Source organism: Papaver somniferum, unplaced genomic scaffold (genome assembly GCF_003573695.1).
Source record: "Papaver somniferum cultivar HN1 unplaced genomic scaffold, ASM357369v1 unplaced-scaffold_133, whole genome shotgun sequence".
Lineage (NCBI taxonomy): Eukaryota > Viridiplantae > Streptophyta > Magnoliopsida > Ranunculales > Papaveraceae > Papaver > Papaver somniferum.
The window spans coordinates 16,633,636-16,648,984 of NW_020622492.1; the positions used below are offsets into that span (position 1 = coordinate 16,633,636).

Below are 15,349 nucleotides of genomic sequence, written 5' to 3' on the forward strand. Positions count from 1 at the left end.
TATGATTAACAGTTAGTGTTAACAATGATCGATTCAAAGGATGAACCAATGGATCGTGGATCTCGAGGTAGGCGTGGCTTTTCATCAAAAGAGGTGGGAATACATTTGACTTTCTTGTAACCATTGATGTTTTCTTTTACAAAGTTTTGTGTTTAACAACCTCATGCATTTCTGTTTGTGCATTCTATGCATTGTTTAACTTGTTTTACGATAATTCTGTTGATTCTGTTGATCTTTCCATTGTTTGGAAAGGACCTGTAATGTTTTGTTGTCAATATGAATTTTTATGGGAAATAAGAATTTCCACCTGTGGTATATAAGATAAGCTCCTTCACATTTATCCCTATAGCTTTTATGATATATTGGTCGGCAGTTTGCGAGTTCGGAACTGTCGACATCTATACATACGAGTCCGGAACTGTCACATTTATACCTAGATCTCCTTCACATTTATACATATGATATATTAGTAGATTTAATATCGCAAAGAAGAAATTTCGAGTCAAGCTTGTCTTGATAAATCTCTCGAAATATGACTCAAGCAATGGATGTTCTTAAACCCTTAACAATCTTGGTTAAGAACAATTTATTTCATGAACTATTTTTATTTCAACCCAGTACGCGTACCTTTAGAGCATGAGTTCGTGGACTGCCCATAAGTATGCATACCTACCCAGTTCTGATTTAAGCAGAAGCTCATGGACTATTTTTACAAATATGTTTGGCTTTGCTAAACTCCCATGGACAATTTTAAGACAACTTTGTTAACAAAAAATCTCGAGCATGTGGATCATGGTTTAAGTCTTGAGTGTTATTGAATACCACTTATGCTTGTAATTTCAATAGGCATGTTAGAGCATTGCTCGGTCAAACTCACAAGTTTTGGTATCTCAAGCTTATTGTGAATTTTAGTTGAACAAAACTATATCCTGATTTCTAGTCTAAGTCAAGTCCAGGACTAGGTATAAAGGTTTGTATTAAGTAACCTTCGAATACTAAAGATCAACAAAGACATTTGAAGAACTTCATCAATAAAGGCGTGTGCAGGCTGAACCATTCTATTTACTCACGTGCATCACCATTTTATCTATATGAGACTATGTCATATGACCTCTAGTAGATTTAATATTGCAAATAATAAACTCCGAGTCAAGATTGTCTTGTTAAACATCTTGAAATATGGTTCAAGCAATGGATGTTCATTGGTCCTTAGCAATCTTAGTTCGAAACAATTTATTGTTCAAAAACTATTTTGGTGTTATATGAATCATTTGAAAATTGCCCAAGCATTGATATTTATATATATAGCAAATGAGAATGTTTCAACATCAAAAGAAAGTTTTTCAGAACTACTGAAATTGTAGGTTGGCGAACCAGTTCGCAAACCGTAGGGTTCTGAATGGGACAGTTCACCGTGGTAATCTGAAATTGTGAAATACCCAACGGTTCACGAACCGTAGACATCTGAGTTCGTGAAAGGATGGATGATTCACGAACAGTTGCGCCTTGAATTCACGAACTGGTTAACGGTTCACGAACCGTTTCACAGATGGTCCCGGTAATGTTAACAGATGCTCAAAGACTTATTTTATAAATATGTTTAGCATTTCTATGACTCTCATACACTAGTGGAAAATAGAAGTTCCCCGACTGCCAGAACAAGTCATACATACGTGTTAAATGACCTGTTTTAACGGTCTCGGATGGGGTCACTGATAAAGCGTTTTATTTTTGTACGACCCGAAGTCGTGGGTCGCAGTATAACGACCGGTTTTAATAGTAAAGAGGTATGGACCGATTAAATCAGTCGTAGATTTAAATTCTTATTTTAAAAAAAATATAGATTCAGATTTGCTGAAATGCCTGCAGAATCTGAAATGATCTGACTGAACATCAAATTAAACTCAAATGGAACTCAACCTGAAACTCTAATGAAACTGAAACTTAAACTCAAATTCAGAATAACATTTTCATTCAACATTTAATCATTGTATCTGTAGCCCCCCAAAAGCTAGAAGCTTACTAATCCAAGAGATCAACTTTATAATGAGGCACTAAGGATCTAAAACATCTATTTAAGAACAAATTTAGAATTTTTAAACAAAGATTAACCCAAATCTAAACCCTCTCTGAAGTAATTACAAGAATCCCTCTCAGATGATACACATATAATAGTGATTTGGTTTGCAAATAGAATATACAACAATTTAAACATAGCAGAAGCTAACCAACTAACGTCCTCAACTCCTCGAAGCTTCCAAAACTTGAGAGACTATCATCACGTGCACAACTTGATCTGTCTATGAAACTAAAAGTGGAACTTGGGTGATCATCCCTAAAAGGGGTGCCAAGTAGAAATAACAACTAACTTTCAAGTAATCACTAACATGAATTGAAGACAATGCAGGTCTTATAGAAAACCGAGAAAACACGGAAAACAGATAAAACATAAACATATAATAAGATGTATACTGAAATATAAAGTTGTACCAACCAATAAACCGTCACACATTCACAACGTAAATAATAGTTGAGCGAAGTAATCCTTCGGAGTAGCAAGGCATGACTGTTGCAGATTCTCCAATGATCATTAAAACGCCCTAAGGTTTTCGTCCTCGAAGTCATAAACGATGTGTACCTTACAAGTACCTCATTCTACAAGAACTCTACATAAAAAGTACTCAAAGAAACTAATGGTGACCTAAATATACCCTGAAGTGGCTTAAGATCCAACGACTTTGATGAAACCATTAAGCCAACGATAAGAGATCAATATTTTTTTTTATTGTTCTTCCGCCTCCGACGTAAAAAGAAGAAAGAAAAGATGGAAGAGTTTATTTCTCCTCAAACTCGAGTGCGAAGCCGAGAATACAGGATAGGATTGGGTACTTGATGCCATCGATTTGGTTGTGGATAGCGTGTAATTAAGATAAGTGTTTGAGTTTTGTGAGGAGTTTTGAGTTGAATAGTTGTTGCTACTACTTCCGATAAAAGATGGTGATGGATGACCTCAAATTATCCTCAGATCCATAAAATCTCTAATCTTTACAACTTCCCTTCAACGATGCTATTCTCTATATTTTTTCAGATGTCAGAATCATTTAAGTATTTTACCATCCAACACTTCCGACCCTCAAACTTTGTGTGTGATAATATATGATATCAACCATAGAAATCGAAGAGATTTAATGGAAATGAAAAAAAAATTAAAGCGAAGGAATAGGAGATGGGTCTGTTCGAGTTTGATACAGGGATTTGAATGGGATTTTTGTTGGATTAGTATTGTTTTAGGTTGATTTTATTGCCGAAAAACCAGTCAAGAATTTATTTCGCTGCCGTTAGCTTTTGGTCATAAATGGTGTGGATTGAGAACTGATTTGGTATTTGTGCCCGATGAAGAAGCATGGGATTATTTTAGATCTGAATTGTTTGCAGGGAACTAGAACCAAATGGAGATAACAAGAGTAACAGTTGAGAGGCATATTATATGCTCGACATAAGTTCCTTACCAGTTCTACCTAAGATTTTTAAATGGTTCAAAATTATATATTGTGAAAATCATCAGTTGTAAGATATCAATGAGTTAAATGTTATAGTGGTGGTACGGGGTGGTTATGGTAGAGATGGTCTGATTTTATGTTCTACGTGGCGATGGTAGTGGCATCGGTAGGTGTTGATGGTGATTTCAGAAGTGGTGATGTAAACGTTTAGTAAATGAAGAGTGGGATGGTAAAATGAATAAATATATAATATTGTGTAAGATTTTAATTTAATTAATTTTGGACTTAATCAAGTCAATGGAAGTCAACGTCATATCGAGGTACCAACCATTAAGTTGGACAAATGTTTTACCAAACACTAACTTTGGACAAAATGTAAGTACTAAAAATCAATTAACCGTAAACTTAATTCTCCTGAAATCGTGCATCATTGACTATGGTATCAGGATACCGAGTAAAATCTTGTTTCCATCTACCACAAACTGCTTGAGTTGATGGCTGAGCACACCTTAAACAATTTTATAGTCATAGGCAGCAACAACCTTCTGAATATATCGTTTACTTCTTTATTCTGCCACAACATTAAGAAATTATACATCATTAAACGGAACATGATAATGGTGGAACGTGAATAATCACTATATAATTTCGAGAATAAATTGTAGTAAAGGTGGAGCTTTTCTGCATCACAAGGAATTATCAAGGTTGAAGACTCGCACATCGGACAAGCAATAAAAAAATAACCCATAATTGGGGGATACTCACAGTTATATGGGGATGGATTTTGGCTAAGGGGATATTTTTTCTAATTCTGAAATGTCAGTATCGTCCTTTAACCTAGTAAAAACTAAAAAGAAAAACTAAAAAAACTAAATTCTCTTAAGTTGGTATCCCCTAATCACTCAAAAGCCCGACTGCTCCTGTTCTTGTTTTCTTCTTCCACATCTTGTTCATTTAGTCGTCCATTAGTCGGCGATTCCAATAATCTCTTCGTCCTTAATGTTAATTTGTTATGTTATGATTAGATTGTTTAGGTTTTAAACAAAAACTAGGTCAAAATTAGTATCTAGTTATAGGGGCGGCATGGTTTATTAGAGGGGCGGCAGTATGATAATAGTGTCCCTCTAGTTGGTTAGGGAGTGTCCAAATGGTTTTGTAAATTGTCTAGATTACATTCCCCATGTTTTAACCTAAATCAAAGCTAAATTGAAAATCTGTTTTCTTTCTTCTTCTCTTCTCCTCCCATCAACCATAACCTCCATTAAAACTTAAAATTTCATCGTCTTCGATTAATCAGCGATTCGAAAATTAATCAAGTATAATGACTTATATGAGGTATGTTATGAAAAACCCAGTTAGGGTTTAGTTTATTTTGTTCGATTTAAGTTTAATTTCTATCAGAAATTAGGGTTTTAGGTGAAAATTGAAATTCAAATTTCTGGGTTTATGTGAGTTACGGTTGATTTTAACTCTATTACGAACCGTAACTGGAGAATTTGATGTTGTTACGGTTGGTAATAGTTCAATTACCAACCATATGTTCTTATATCTGAGAATTTTCTTCAGTTACGGTTGGTAACCATTTTTATTTACCAACCGTAACTCAGCTACGGTTGGTATCGAGCATTTGGTTATCAACCGTAACTGAGTTACGGTTCGTATCGAGCATTTAGTAAACCGTAACTGGTTTTACAATTGGGTTTTCCCCAAATTTAACCAGTTACGGTGGGTAGTTCATCTTTTACGAACCGTAACTATGAATTACGGTTGGTTACAAGCAAAATGCCAACCGTAATTAGCTCTGAAAATGTAAGAAATTGAATTTTTTTTACGTATTTGAGCAACAAAAAGCTAGTTGGGAATAATTTAGAAGTATACCTGGTCATTTTCAGACATTGGGTTTTCACTTGTTGGTTAATTTCTTCAATTGATTGAGATTGACCTTCACCTTCGGGTTAAAACTTCTCTACCATCTCCAATTTTTTTTTTAAACTCTAAAATCTGATTTTGTTTTGATTTTGAGTTAATATAAGTGAAATTAATCATTAACATTAAACTTGATTATCATCACTAAACTAGGTTATCAATTATGAGGGTTAATTTGTTATTTCCAGTTTTTTTTATAAGGGACACCTTGAATGATCATGTAATGACCCTTTTTGTCCCATTAAAATGCCGTCCCTCTAATAAATCATGCCGCCCCTATTACGGGTTATCAAAATTAAGTTAAGGTGAGCAGTCGGTATTGGTAGGAGTATGGATACAACACCGACTGTTGTTTTTGGTTTTATTTATCGAATGAAGCCAGTACCGACCGTTGTTATCGGTTTTGTTTACAAAATGAAGGCAACACCGACAACACAACAGGAAATTGATGAATATAAGAAGCTGAGTTGTCCGTTCACATTCAAATCAAAAACAAAACAGGTTATTGATATGTTGAGCAAAAATTTACTTTGGTCGACACTAAGCATGTCCACGAGCACAAATCTAAGAGGATTCACATGTGAGACAATGGAAGCAAGACCTTGACCTCTTTTGCTAGAAGGAACAAAGATTTTAACAGTATCCATCACTTTTCCACCGTTTATTAGCACATATTCAAAATATGCTTTTTTGTCTTCTCTTTCGAATTGCCATTCCTTCTCGTTCAATATGATTTTTGGAGCTTCAGTTGCCAAACCTCCCACTGCTCCTGCTGTTTCTCGCGACATCTCTTCCTACCCAAAGAATAAAATCTATAATAGAATAAAGAAAAAAATAAATCTAATAATTTACTATTATAATGCCAAGAGGCCAAATAAGAGCTTTTGACTGAAATGTCCATACCATACACAGAAAAACGAAATCAAAATAATGTGCGGGTTGTTTTGTCAACTGTATCTCTAAAAACCAAAGGATAAAAACCTATACTTACCCTACGGTCCTTACCTGTTAGCACATTTTGGAAGCAGTTTGAAATTCAAAATTCAAATTCCACCCTCTCCTCTCCTCTCAAGTCTCAATTTTAAATTTAAACCAAGAGCTCAATTTCTATTTGCAAAAGTGGGAAATCCGAAAACCAAGGTATAATTTTTTTAGGGTTGTATGTTAGTCCTTGCACTCTCACGCAACTTTCTTCTTTCTTTGTATTCAATATGAATCTAACCCATAGTCCGTTTGAGCTATTTTGTAGAAATGGATGGGATTTTTCTTAGGGTTCCATACATAATACAAAAGCAAGTCAAATTCTGCTATACTAATGCACGATAAGTGTTTGTAGAATTGTCACGAAGAGTTCCTATTTTTGTAAAAAATGATTAGATTTTTCTTAAGGTTCCGTACAAAGCATATAAAGTTCTGTCATACTAATGCATGGTAACCATTTGTAGAAATGTCACAAAGAAGTCTCTTTTGTTGAGGGGAGACTTTTGGGTCCTGATTAGTTTAAGTCCTTAGAGCTAATGTGTACAAGATCTGAGATTTTAGTGGAAAAGAAGTTGTAGTTTAATATTTGGGTCACATTTTAATTTTCCTAGAGTTGTGGAAATTGAAAAGAGAATAAAGGCTGTTGTTGAAGCTGAAACACAACTTCATTGGAGGGAACCTGAAGAGAACTCAGATGAAGCGAAACTTTCGAAGAAAGCTACGCGAAGTGGTAGATGGATTTTCGGTTTTTGGTAAGTTCATTTTGGATATCTTCTGCAATTCACATAGATTATACCTTTAGCCAGGTAAGGATTTTTGCAGTGCAGAAAACCAGAGAGGTCAGCGGTAGAGAACATTCTAAAGTTAATTACTTTGAGCTCCTTTTCAGTTATTTTTTGTGAAATTTTAATGTGATTCTACCTAATAATGTATCTAATAAAGTGGTATTTTTATAGGTGATTTCCTATATTAGAACTGGGAGCAATCTACTTTAGTCCTTAAATGGTAAATGCAAACACCTTCCCTATACGGTGAAGCAACTAATCTCAATGTAGGTTCTTTAATCCTAATAGCAAACCTACCCCAAATCTGACGTAGAGGTAAGATTTTGTTTTAACATCAACCTTAAATCCATGAATTGTACTTAACGGTAGTAATAAGAACATAATATGTTCACAATTCTGTTCCTAGGCACGCCAGCTCAGGGATTGTATAAGGGAAACCAGTTTGATTTGCTTGAGCAAATTGCTAATCGTAGTTCTTCTTTTGTTTTTAAGGTTCCAGAAAATTTGGCAGCCGACACTTCTCGATGATTCCCACAGGATGAGTTCTGAAGCTTGCATCAGGCGGCCTCGCAGTTTATTGGTGATGGTGGTGGACATTGCACAGGTTATGGGTAATGATGTTGAACCCAACATCAATAGCAGCAGACAAGAAACTAACCGTACCAAGGTAGCCATTGTAAGTGAACTAGATTCTGACTTTTTTTTTGTTTTGGTAGATTTGTTGCGTTTGGATGTTTATGAATTAGTTCTCTTATAAATTATAATGAAGTACCGTGAGAGGAAAGGAAGACAAGGTGTTACTTAGCATCAACAGACACGGAGATATTTCCAGCATGAGAAAAGGTGTATCTGATTGTTTAAGGATCTCTTATTAGGTAAACCCCTGTTTCTTATTATTTGACTTTGTTGTTGTTTATGGTGTTACTTAGCATCAACAGACCACAATGCAGTAGGCTTAGGTTTAGAGTGCAGGTAAGTATGTACTGATTTTTGTAGTTTGATCTTAGTCATATTTGAAGTGTTCAAGAATTGTCTTCTTAATTTTGGTTGCAGGTTCTAGAGTAATTCAAGTTGCTTATCTTCTTGATTATGGGAGCCAAATATTGGAAGCATGTCGCTAATTGATGAAGTTCAATTACTGCGAATGATGCTATGATCAAACATGGAGGTAATCTTCGTGTTTATATCTTTCAATTTTCTATGTAATCTTCTCATCGTATTTACTTTAAATGATGCTTCGTGTTTACTACTGCAAGTGTCATAAATTCTTCATATAATCTTGACGGCGAGCAGAAAAACGCTATTAATAAAATATTATTCTAGGTTAATGGCTTTTACTTGAGTCAAGTTATGGTCAAATCAACTCAACCTTAATTCAGTTGATGTTCCAGTCGCGGCTTCCTTTTAGTTTTCTTGATTTTTTCTTAAAATTTTGATTTTTGCCAAAATTGTTTTCCTTTTGCAGGGGTTCCTACAACCATTAAATTTTCACAAACAAATATTGCAGATTGAGGTATGAAAATACTTAAGCTTTGGTCTCTACAAAACTAAAACATAAACCTAAGTGTGATTTAGAAAACCTAAAAAGACCTCCACTCTGTGTTATGGGACTTTAAAAATGCAGAGTTAGTAACGCGTTCATATCTAAGCATGAGTATGAGTTAGCTGTTGTAAGAGGCCAGCCTATCATCTGCTTCCATTTATTTATTTGGTTATTCTTTTTGTTCTTTGTTAGCTTGATCTTGGTATCACTTAGTTTGTTCTAATCTGCAACCACGTGCAATAAAAAATGGTGCAAACAGCCAAAAGAAGTAATAAATACGTTTTCCATTGAAATATTTGTCTATCCAACTTGGTTGTTACCTATATATTTGGCAGCCACAATTTTATTGATGAAACAAAACATCTCTGAATTGGGATACTATATGTGTCCTGCTGAGAATAATGATCTCAAGGATGATGGTTGTGAAAAGCGAGGTTAGCACCTCTCATTTTCTTCCTCGCTTTACTCTGTTTCTCTTTGTAAGCCAAGTTATTGAATGATATATGTTTTATTTTAGAAGGACTTGAAGGATCTGGATTCCGGAGGGCCCTCAAAGATAGTTCCATCTCGGAGATCTTCAATGAGAAGGAAAGCAGCTGAAGTTCAAAGAGACCAGGTTGCCTAATTGGTTTTTTGTACACTGTATTGGCTCGATTCCTCCTCCTCTTTCTGTTGGGCAGTGAATGGTTAAGTGGAAGACAGACAACAAGTCCTTCTCGCTGAAGTCATTCTATATCTGGTTGGTGCAAGAAAGGTTGCTCACTGAGTTCAAGTGCTCGTATTCTAGCCAAATTTGGCCTGTCCGTTCTTCTTCTTCTTTTCTTTTGTAACCGTGTACATACTTTCTTTGTTCCTATGTTTCTAAAAATTAAATAAAAGTATGAATTGTTAAACTCAAATAACACGTGCGTTAGCACGTGCCCTCTACTAGTAAAATATAAACTAACATAACATTTACAAAGAATAAATCTAGAACCTAACTTAAAAACAAGTCCACGTCGGCGGCGACATTAATTGATCTGACTTAGAGTAGCTGTAAATAAAGTATTGTTTACTCGGACTTTAACATGATTCGATTTTAGATTTAAGTTTTGAAAATGCGGGGTACCAAAATACACCATCAACTTTTTCGTAGCAATCTATATGGATTAAATTAACTCAAATATAGTTCCGAGAGTTACAACTTAATGAATCTCAATCAGGAATCATATCAAGAGTTTCTATCTCTTTCTCTCACAATCAATATGTAAACGGAGACAAGTCCGTGAACCTGATTATACCGTGAGAGTACTTGGACGATTCCAAAGATCAATATCCAAGATCAATCAAGTCGTATCCAACAATTAAGATGGACGTATCTACTTTGATTGATTTTACGTACAATCTGTGACATTTCAATTATATAAATAAACAATATAATGCGGAAAAGAAATAACATAGACACCAGGAATTTTGTTAACGAGGAATCCGCAAATGTAGAAAACCCCTGGACCTTGTTTAGACTTGAACACCAAATTTTATTAAGCCGTTACAGATTCTAGCATATTATCAAAACTTCGGACCGAATGTAGTTGAGATCGAATCCACCGTCATCGTAATTCAGTTACAATCGCGCTCCTTACGCTTCTTGAATCTCGCAAGACTCTGCGCAATTCATTCCCTTAGTTGAGTTCCTTTACATCGTATGAGTTGCTTCAACCTAGGTAAAGACTTTAAACCAATCTGCCTCCCATAAAGAAGCCTATATGTGATTTCTGTTCTTATCGTTAGATCAATGTGAGATAGGAAATCGTTTGCAGTAGACTAGGTCTAGCAAACCTTAAAATTTGGTATTTACGAGTCTCAAAGAGCAGCCTAGATTATTATTCACCCCACAAGTAAAACCTACTCCGATTTCAACAAAGAATAGTTATAGAATATAGAGGAATTAACTTGTGGAATCACAAAGTCTGAGACGAAGAACTTTGAGATTTTATCAATCTTACCTGATTGGAGTGAGACTCAATAATCAGTAGTAAGATCAGGATACACGAACTATCAAGATAAAGATAGTCGAACCTGGTTTCACGAATCTCCAAGAGAAGTCTTTTTAGTCGCCAAACCTATAAAGGTTTGAAGGAGAGGATGACCATAGTTTACAACTAGGACACATAAGAAGAGTGTCAGGGACTCAAAAATCCTAGTTGCTCGAGGCTCTCCGTTTATAGACTTTCAAGATCGAAGGTTTCTTTAGATTTAAGCTAAGGTAGCTTTATAATCAAGCAATCTTTTTCCACCATTAGATGAAAATTCGACTCGAGATAAACACAACAAAATATACACTCTGGTTAGGATGAACCGTGATCAAACCGTGTATAATGACTTGTTCATGAAAGGTTAGCCGAAACCAGCCAAATGAACTATAAGCTTAACCATTTTCATATAACACTTTTAGACTTTAATCTTAAATCACAAGCATAGGTTATAATGTGATCAAATATGTGTAGATGTGTTTTAGAGAGTCATTCAAATGCTGATTATCTCATAAAAATAATTCGGATGCATCTGAAAATATTCGACTAGGTAAGTACGTGTACTTACTTCCAGTTTGTGAGTTATTTTTGCCACAGTACGTATACCGGGAATATGTACCCTTAAGACAAAAACGGTTCATGAACTTTTGGTATCCATGTTAGGTATGCGTACAATTCTGAGTTCATGAGTCAAAAAAACTTTTTGGTATCCATACTGGGTAGATGCACCAAAGGTCGTTGTTGAACTACAACTACGTCGGTATGTGTACTGCGGCTCCAGACCCATAACAGTTACGCCAGTACGTGAACTGGTATGTGTATTGTCATGTATCCATATTTATAGTAGTTTTATATCTCTTTAATAATCGATTTGAAACGTTCCCGAATAACATCAATGACACATATCACTGTTCCATGCTATTTTCAAATGACTGACTTGAATCATGATTTAGGTCATAAACAATGAATTGTTCTTAACCAAATTCATCAAGTTTTGAACAAATGTTCTTAAGCTTAGTCATTCATATTTCGAGAATAATTAACAAGATAAACTTGACTCGAAATTTCTATTGTGCAATATTTTACTTAGTCATGCGACTTAGTCTCATGGATATAAAGGTGAAAACTTGAGTAATAGGTTGGTTCAGTTGCATATACCTTTTGTCGATGAAGTTCTCCAAATGTCTTCAGTTGATCTCCGCCTTCAAACCGTTGAACGCAGTGATGTCTTATACTTGACCACGCATTTCTAATCCTAATCCGAGACTTGACTGAATGTAGACTATAAATCAAGATATGGTTTTGATCAACTAAATTTGACAACAAGCTTGATATAGCAACACTTGTGAGTTCGACCGACCAATGCTCTGACAAGTTCAACAATAAAATAACAAATAAATAAAAGATAATAACAAGATTAATAGACACTGGGACTCAAGATTCCACCATGATTCTTATTTATGAGATTCATATATTAATTATAGACAATTTTAGCTCATATAATAAAATTAGTGACTCTAATTCTTTGCCAAAAGTAGATTTTTAAAATATTAAATGAAAAATTATAAGCATGATGTATCAAAAGTACTTAAGACTAAGCATATGCCATCAAATCAAAATCACAATTAATTAAGAAAAATCATAAATCGATTAAAATTTAGGATTATATACAGAAGTAGGCCTGTTCTGGACCCTCACTTTCGTTTCTAGGCCTCTTTTTTTATTTCTTACAAAACTAAGCCTATTGAACGGATTCCATCCAAATCCGTTATCTCAGTCAATATTTCGGGTAGACTAGTCAATTTATCTTCAAAATCTCATACAAGGATATCTCGTGGATGTGCGAAGATTACTTAAATACCCTCGCCCGCATGTGCCAATCTGAAAGCCTAATCGGAGATATCCAGATCTATGTGAAATTGGACAGTCAAGATGGTTAGATGATACGCGTGAAAACCAAATAGCAGAAGATAGAGATCGATTCTCATTTTCATCTTCCTTCTTCTCTGTGGTTCTTCTAAATAGAAATTTTCTTCTGCTAAAATCAACAGATAACTTAGGGGTTTCTCTCAAATAAAACCCAATTAACGTTAATCAATCGTGGATGTTTAAAAGAGATTGAATCGTGGATGTTAGCACGACCAGGAACACCGGTATGTGAAGATTCGCAGGAAGTGATATTCATTCCACAACAACAATATCAGCTGAATTTGTTTTTTTTTTAATGGATCTGTTTTTGGGGTTGTTCGATGCGAATCTGTATTTTTCTTGGCAGTTTGATTCTCATATTAAGAATTGACAGCAGCAAGTTTCCAAAAGGAGATGAAATTGGTTGAATCGATGGTGTTTACACAGCAACATCGATGGGTTTCTGGTTTTGGAGAGCGATTAACAAAAACAAATAGAAGATGATACAAACTTTAGATAGTTCGAGTTCGATCCGTGGTGTTTTTGTGGTTGAGTTCAAGCAAGCTATTTCAATTTCTCTAAAAAGTACATCAACATATTTTAGGATCTCATGGGTTTGATGTGGTCTGAAATTGTATAGCTCGTTGACAAATTCTTGAGCTGGAGGAAAGGAACTGAGATCTAAAAATCAGGTGATGAAATAGGTTCCGGTGATGATGGATTGTGTCTGCAATTATCAAGAGAATAACCATGAACCTATCTTCTACAGGCGGAATTCAAATCTGCGTTATGGGGTCTCTGCGGTTCGTGATTTCACAGCAGCAACAATGGGTATTTGGGGGTTTCAGTGTGTTGGTCGTATCGCATGAGCAGTTATGTGAATTTCAATGAAGATCATGACAACAACCAAGTTAGGGTTTATATCAATGAAGATTTGAATTGTATTCTGTATGAATTTGAGCTGAAAAGAATGTTGAATGCGAAAATTACAGGGAGTGGTGTTGATGTTCATGGGTGTTGAATCTGAGATGGAGATGAGGGTTTGATGTTGGTCAAGATTTGAGTTTTGTTGCTCGAAATATGAAGATGGGTCTTCTAGTTCAGTAAAGATCAGATGAGAAAACCAAATTACAGATATGGTTTTGAAGGAGAATAAAATGGAATTAGGGTTTGAATTGAATATGAGATTTCCTTGTCTCTGATAGAGACGATGATGAGCAGATGGGTTTGAACTGTGAAGGGTTTGATGCTGCAGGTGGTATGTCAGTGATGGTGTAATGGTATGTCAGTGAAGCTGAAATTAAATGTATGTTAGGTTTTGCAGTAGTGGTTATGTCTGGTGGCTTGTATGAGTTGCAGGTGAATGAGATATCACTGGTGATATGGGTTTGCGATGGTAGTGGAATTCAGAGAAGATTCAGGTCGAGTTTTTGAGGGTGTTGTTGTTGCTGTTGCCGCTGCAATGGAAGAATGATGGAGTCTGGAGCTGGCAGTCAAGGGTTTGTGTTGATATATTAGAGTGCAGGAACTGACATGATGTTGTTGCTACAAATGAAGAGAATTGCATGGTTCTAGTGATGCTGATGAGATGGAGTAAAGCTTTACTCGAGGCTGAGATGATATTGCAGGCACTGAAGTGGTTGTGGTGGTTGCTGCTCATGGATATTGCAGCTGTATTGAAGCTGCAATGGGTTGCTGCAAGAAACGATGTAATGGTGCTACTAGGTCAAGAAGCTACATAAATGATGTTGGTTAATTTGGATTGGTGTCGTGTTTCAGTTGAGGACAAAAATAAGGGTCTGCAATGCAGTGAAGTAGTGTTCAGATGCAGGGTTTTGTAGCTACAGAACATGCAAAAATTGAATTGTTATAGCCGGAGTCTCTAGACCTTCGATTTTTTGTGGATAAATCTTGGACATTCACTTTATAATGTAATCTCCGTCGTTGATCTTAGATGGGGAGTTTGAAAGACTAAATCGTCTTTTAAACTTGAAAAATATAGATAGGTGTCAGATAACTGCAGCTAACTTTCCATCCACCAAAACTGGCCTAATTTTGTAAGAAATAAAAAAAGAGGCTTAGATTTGTAAACCATAAAAAACACAGGCCTAGATTTGTAAAAAGCCCTAAAATTTATGCAAAAAGTGATAAAATGATTGATTATATTTATCACAATCATGAAATATGGCTTACTCCGTTGCCCAGTGATGACGTTTAGCTCTCTATTATTACAAAGAACAAAAAAAAGAAATAAAGTTTTAATTTACTTCTAATGTTGGCTACAACCTCCCTCCAAAAACCGACTCCGTAAGACTCATTTGGTGGGAATTCCGAACTCCTTCCATAATTTGCGACATGAAATGATGTCACTTTTTTATTTACTGGCCAATAGAATAGCGTCATGTGTCAGGACAATACAAAATCCTCCAATAAAAATGCACCACGCATCAGTTAACATAAACCACGTGGAGTCAGAATTATTTGGGAAATATATCATTTTTTATTAATTCCAAAAATAAATAATAATATTTCTTCATAATCTCAATTTTCTTATTTATTTTGCTTATTTTCTTCGTTAAACCAAATATTTTCAAATATCATTTTATCATAATGAATACTTTGCAAATGGTTTCCACACTTTTTACACACGTCGTGTCATGCTTATCACACTTCATTTTATCATAATGAACACCT

The 15,349-nt window shown here is 35.2% G+C and overlaps 1 long non-coding RNA gene across 3 annotated transcripts; it reads left to right on the forward strand.

Moving 5' to 3' along the window:
- The first annotated feature begins 6,341 nt into the window (after positions 1-6,341).
- LOC113333742 lies at positions 6,342-9,626 on the forward strand. 3 transcript variants are annotated; one of them, XR_003352294.1, is made up of 9 exons: positions 6,342-6,566; positions 7,019-7,159; positions 7,364-7,507; positions 7,685-7,868; positions 7,962-8,067; positions 8,246-8,360; positions 8,658-8,705; positions 9,071-9,169; positions 9,253-9,626. It is a non-coding gene; the product is annotated as an uncharacterized LOC113333742 (long non-coding RNA). The 3 variants fall into 3 exon arrangements; XR_003352293.1 differs by having other exon boundaries at positions 8,658-9,169; XR_003352295.1 differs by having other exon boundaries at positions 7,685-7,859; positions 8,658-9,169.
- The last annotated feature ends 5,723 nt before the right edge of the window (positions 9,627-15,349 follow it).